The sequence below is a fragment of the Dysidea avara genome, chromosome 10 (genome assembly GCF_963678975.1).
Source record: "Dysidea avara chromosome 10, odDysAvar1.4, whole genome shotgun sequence".
In the NCBI taxonomy this organism is placed as follows: domain Eukaryota; kingdom Metazoa; phylum Porifera; class Demospongiae; order Dictyoceratida; family Dysideidae; genus Dysidea; species Dysidea avara.
Genome location: NC_089281.1, coordinates 12883033 through 12889997, shown reverse-complemented (window position 1 = coordinate 12889997; position 6965 = coordinate 12883033).

Sequence of the window (6965 nt, the reverse complement as noted above, 5' to 3'; positions counted from 1 at the left end):
GTGTAATGAAGCTGCATGTATGTATGTGAGTGTGTGTGCGCGTGTGAAAAATAATTATGTTATGCCCTTTGGATAGCACTTCACTATCCTATGACTATCCAAGTTGACACTTTTAGCAACAACAAACTCTGGATCTAATATTTGCTCAACACAAATTTTATGCAGCTCATCATACAACATTCGGGTGTAGTGAAGATGGACTTTATCAAGTGTACTGCTATTCGATATATTCCTTATCGTGTGCTGCACATTTTCTAAGCACTCTATTTTGTCTACATTTCTCATCTTACTTTTAACAGCATCGCAAATCAATTCCGGAATGAATATCTGCTGAATATTGGGATCCATGTTCCGAGGATTAAAATCTTTGTGGTACACAATTGGATTAGGAAATTTCCTAATTACTCTACCTTGCTCTAGTTGGTTTATTATTTGTTTAGGAACAAATGCACTCTTTTGTAGCTTGCCCTCTTTGGTGGCTGTTGACTCTATGATCAACTTACTAAGCTCAATTACATAAAAAAATGGTAGAGGGATGGACCCCACAATGGACAGACACTGGAGCAAGTGTTGAGCAGGTGAACAGAAATCATTACTGTTCAATATACGTGTAAGAAGTATTTCAACACTGTGCTGTTCAGATGTAGCAACATTTTCAGATGATACTTTACCTTTAATCCCAAATATAGACCTACGCACTTCTTTGGTGGATCTGGTTATTTGCAGTAGGGAGGTTAGCATATGCACAATAGTGGTTATGTTTTTTGAGTCCTCACTAAATATAGCAAAAGCATTTCGATCATCATCACTTGGAGAATGGGCATGGTTCTCGAACAACCCATACACCATTCTTTGTTTACTGTCTGTAGGGTGAAGGTTGGTTACATCAATCAGGTCACACCCTCTGGTAAGATTCTTGTGTATCACATTAACAATGTCATCTTTAATCTCATTACTAACAATGATGATGTCAGTTGAGGCTTCATTTAATTGCTTCATGATACAACCACATGTCTCCAAATTGGTGAAGTTATGAAGCACAATCAGTTTCTTGTGTTCACGACTGGGTGGCTTGGTGTTCTCAGCTGTGAGTAACATTGGAGCAGTAACACTTGGTAATGTATCAACATGTTCCTTCTGTTCTTTGTAGACTCCTCCCTCTAATAAAGTCTGTGTAAAATTATAGAAAACAAGTGCATGCAGAGAGAATAATTAATACCATATCATACAGTACTGTAACAGAGCTCGCTAATAGTAGTTATCATTTCTGTACACAGTGTGACATCAATGTAGGACTTTGAACCACAGTAGTGGTTCATAGTAGAGATCGCCTATCTGTTTTGAATAGCACACTTACCTTCACTCATTCTTCGTAAAAAGTTTTAAAGCATGCACAGAGTTTTACTAAGTAAACTGTGCTAAGGCCACAAAAAGTTAATTATATGTTTCTGGTTACATTTCGGAATGCTTGGATCACATATCAACGTGTTTGGCCTAGTTTCCAGATTTCAGCAAGTTTTCGTAGGATCAATAATAAAAACAGGAAGTGACGCCACTATGACTGCCACATAAGTACTGCAATGTGTTCACACCAATCGGCCTTTTCTTGCTCTCAGCTAGCGAAAGTAGGATCAAAGATCATGTCTTCAAGCGATTCATCTCATCGCCGACACAAGAAGAAGCATCGCCATCGTCGCCATCATAGACGAAGTTCTTCCAGGGAATCATCGCATTTGGTGTCCCTGTTCGAATTGTTGCACAAGGAGATGGCAGCAAACCATACTCTATTCCGCGAAGAACTCGGAAGAATCTCTTCAAGAGTTGCTGTCATGGAAGGGCAGAGGCCTTCCTTTGCTCAGACTGGATCGGCCCGGAGCAGAGCCTCCACACCGCGCCATCGAACGTACATACTGAGGAGCAGAGCCTCCCTTTGGCAGCGACCCAAGCCGAGCAACAAAGCCTCCTCAACTACAGAGACAGAGCTGACGGGGCAGAGCCCCAAACAGAAGATACCCCGACTCGTGAGTGACCTGATGCCACGAAACGGGACTGGGGCGAGGACGGAGATGAAGTCATTACTCCCTCCACCAAGGTTCCCAGGCTGGATCCCAAACAGAAAATGAAAGACCATAGGTGACAGCAGTCTTTTCAGAAGAGCCACCCCCTACAATCCCGGGGAGGTGGCAACAACAGGGGCAGGGGTCACGAAAACTCTACAAGCCAGGGTGTCAATACACTCAGCTATGACCCTAAAAGTGCCAGAGCGCACACAAAGACAAAGGGTGTCAGAGAATACACCTCACTTACATGTTTTAGCCAATCAACAGGTGTCAGAGGTCACACCACTGAATGTTCTGGAGGGTACACAAAAGGCTTCAGAGAAGCCAATCCAGGCAGCTTGTCCAGTCACAGTGGCAGAGTCCACTCAGTATACAATCCTGGGTCTACCCATAGTGCACCTATCCTTAGCACTAGAGAATCCATCATGGATTCAACTGTCTCAGAGAGGCATATTGCCATTGGCAGAGACAGTTTGTCAGACCACTCAGACCTTTGCTGGCAGAATCAGCCTATTCAGGTCGAACTGGAAGGCCCTAACTCAGGAACCATGGGTCATTCAAACAGTATTAGAGGGTTATCACATTCCCCTCTTGTCTGCTCCCCTCCAACAATCTCCACCCTGCAACCCTCACATGTTCACAGAGGATGCAGCAACACTAGAGGAGGAGATACAGTCCCTCCTGCAGAAGCAGGCCATATGTCAAACTTCAGTCCCAACAGAGGGGTTCTATTTGAATATGTTCATAGTACCAAAGAAAGATGGGGGTCAGAGACCTGTCATCAACTTGAAGCACTTAAACAAATCTGTGAAATCAGAACATTTCAAGATGGAGGGGCTACATACAGTGAAAGCTCTCCTAAGGAGAAGCGACTAAAGTGAACCTGAAGGATGCCTTCTTTATGGTCCCAATAGCCCTCAATTTCATCATCTCCTACTCTTCAAGTTGGGGGAGAAGACATTCCAGTTCAACTGTCTCCCCTTTGGTCTATGCACAGCCCCAAGGGTCTTTACAAAGATTCTCAAGCCATCAAGTGGAGATGCTCAGATCTCTGGGTATTCGACTAGTAATTTACATGGACGATATGCTATTGATGGCAAGCTCCAAGCAGAAGCTATTGGATCACATCCAGATGTCATTGTTCCTCCTAGAGAAGCTGGGGTTCATCATCAACAGCAAAAAATCTATCCTGTCCCCAGCCCAAGAAATAGAATTTCTCTGGGAATGATGGTAAACTCAGTAACTATGGACCTGAAATTACCAGGGGAGAAGATCAAAAAAATCAGGCAGGAAGTTCACCGCCTGCTATCCTTGGAACAACTATCAGCTCAATTACTCTCCTAGCTTTTAGGGAAGCTAAATGCGACCACTCCAGCTCTGCAAAGGGCGCCGTTATTTTGCCGCTCACTACAAATCTGCCTGAAGCAAGCCCTATTAGCCAGCCAGCAGAATTATCAGGCAGTGGTCCAATTGTCCCCTCAAGCGCTGGAAGATCTTCAGTGGTGGGAACTCCACCTCAGCTCTTGGAATGGATGAAACCTAATTACTCAGGCATCATCCATGACAATAACATCAGATGCTTCCCTACACGGTTGGGGAGCATCTTCCAATGGAATTCAGATCAGAGGTCCTTGGCCTCCATCAGAAAAATCTCTTCACATCAATTGCCTAGAGCTGCTATAGCTGCTACATTAGCAGTTCAAACATATGCCAAGGAGAAGTCAGGAATCTCAATTCTCTTGCAACTGGACAACTCTACAGCAGTTGCCTATATCAACAGAAGGGGGGGGGACAGCATCACCAAAGTTGTCTCAGCTAACAAAGGACCTGTGGTTATGGTGCATGGAGAGAAACATACTCCTTCAAGCTCAGCACCTACCAGGAGTTCTGAACACAATCGCGGACAAGGAGTCCAGAACACGGTCAGACAGGTCGGAATGGAAGCTTTCCCCAATCCTATTTCAGGAAATCAATCATTTGGTGGGACCATTGTCCACAGACCTGTTTGCAAGCATCTCAACTCCCAGTATTTGTGAGTTGGAGGCCAGATCCTCTAGCAGCAGCCACAGATGCATTTACTCAGGATTGGAATACTCTTCCAGAGAAGTTGTATACCAATCCACCTTGGGGTCTGATAGGCAGAGTCCTGTCGCTAGTACACACCCAAGGAGTTCAGGAGCTCGTGCTAGTAGCACCAATTTGGAAAGCCCAAGCTTGATATCCCTTGCTCGCTGATCAGAGTACCAATTCTTATTCCACAGTCTCCAGACACAATACAGTCAGTGTGTCAGAACAATCTACTGGACACCATACCACAGTTAGCCGTGTGGGTTATATCCACCAACAATGTGAAGACAGCCACCTTTCTCAGACAGCAACAAACCTTGTCCTTTCATCATGGAGAGACAAGTCCAATAGATCATACAACTCCTCTTTCAGTAAATGGGCTAGCTGGTGTGGTGAACGGAATAGAAATCCCTTTTCAGGCCCTATAAGTGATGTAGCCAATTTCTTAGCTGAGCTCTATGAACAAGGCTACAAATACAGCTCATTAAATGCTTACCATTCAGCAAAAATTGGTTGTATTACTGGCTCTAACAAGGCCATCAAGGTCCAATGACTTATCCAACTTGAGCTTGAAACTATGAGAGTGCTACCAGATGGTGTGCAATTTAACCCAGTTTATTTATCAAATCAGTCTCGTCCATCCAGGCCCCTCAAGCCTTTTACATTCCCTTCATTCTCTTCTGACAAGAGGCTATGTCCAAAGGAGGCCCTACAAGCATATGCAGCAAGGACAGAGTCCTTTAGGGGTGAAGGGAAGGACAAACTCCTCTCATATGTCAAGCCCCACAGTCCAATATCTTCATCTTCAGTGGCCAGATGGATAGTTACTCTGCTCAAATTAGCTGGGATAGACACTAACACATTTAAGTCACATTCAGTGAGAAGTGCTTCAGCTACTGCAGCAGCATCAGCCGGAATTACAACAAATCAAATAATGGATGCTGCTGATTGGAGATCTGAATCTGTTTTTGAGAGGTTTTATTACAAACCAGCCAACAGTAATTCTGTGGGACAAGCAGTGCTGTCCTCATCCTCAACAGATTCTCTACAAACATCACATTGATATGTGATCCAAGCATTCCGAAATGTAATTGCCTGAATGGCTCAGATCACAGAGTGATTGTCAGCTACATGAGGAATATGAGATGAACATATCAACGTCCCACCCATTCCTTACCCGTCAATATGTTCAACCTGTCTTGTTTAGGGAGCAGAGCCTCCCAGTTTGATATACATAGTGAGCAGAGTCTCCCTACCTTTATATAGCTCCAATCAGCAACAATACATATTATAGCCATAAAAAGGCCGATTGGTGTGAACACATGGCAGTACTTATGTGGCAGTCATAGTGACGTCACTTCCTGTTTTTAATATTGATCCTTGCTGAAATCCGGAAACTAGGCCAAACACATTGATATGTTCACCTCACATTCCTCATGTAATCCAGAATAGCTGGCAATCACTCTGTGATCTGAGCCATTCAGGTAATTCCCTTCCAGGTCAGTTTTAAACCAGGTGTGCGCCCACCCACAGCCGGCCAAAGGTTGACTGTGGGTGCGCACTTGGTTTATTGAAATTGGTTTGGCAAAAAGTGTGTGTCTGCGTGTCTGTCCAGCATGTGAGCAAATAGGCTTTGAGCAACAGAAAATAAACCTTCATTCAAGGAATAAAGGCTGTTTATGTACTGTATTAAAGCCCAACCTTTTGTTTTCGTCGTGTTTACTTGAAGGGGGTGTTGCTGGTAATGAAACAAGTTAAACAGTCCACTTGGGGATAGCATACTTTTGCTGTAACAGACGTATAATGACTGAAAAACAATGTAACAGGTCTGGTAAGCTACCAGGAATGGTGTATGTTTTAGAATTAAAAGGGGTTGTAACCCTTTTGTATGCAAATGAAAACTAAGAGCAGCAATGAGGCTTTGTGCAGAGAATTTGCATATGAAAACACGATAGACACAGTTAAGAAGATACCTTTGTGCGTAATTTGTAGTTTATAGTGGTTTGCTTGAGTTACGCTCTTCCTAGCGATGCATAGCAACGTAAGTGATGAATTATGAAATACATTTAATTTTACTGTACTACATGTATTGTTACAAAGCATAGTGAGAAACAAAGCTATAGCATGCTGTGTGATTTAATAAGAGTCAATTCAAGGGATAGTATTTACTGGGCGCCTGGTTTTTAGAAGTAGCACAGCATCAACTTGTTTTTGCTGAATGAACTGTGTAATCCCCATACAATAATTTATAATATTTTATATCTGTTCAAAGGTTTTTATGTCTTGTAAACACTTTTTTTCTTATAAAGATGTACTAACTTTACTTATTAACTTTGTTTTTCCCTGTAATTCCATGTACTGCTATGTCAAATGTAGTGTACTACATCAAAAATTGCAAAAAAAACCAACAAAAAACCCAAGCCTGGTCAGAGTTGTGCGTAACGCAATATTACTTTCATTGGTAACAAGTAATATAATTCAATACATATTAAAAGTCAGTAATATAACTCGAGTTACTTTCTGCTGGTAATGTGCTACTTAGTAACAAAATGATGTAATATTATTACTTTTAGTAGCGAGTAATGTAACGAAATGATGCAACGAATATTACTTTTAGTAGTGAGTAATATAACGAAATGATGCAACTAAATATTACTTTTAGTAATCAGTAATTAATAAGTAGGTAAATGCATACAATAGCAAATACTCACATACACTCACCTGTAGTACTCTAGGTATCACCTGTCCAGCCATAAGCCCTGACTTCCAACTTGACCACACCCATAACATGGCTTAACCTCCAGAACTACCTAGACAGTAGGTCTGGAGGGCTTGAAC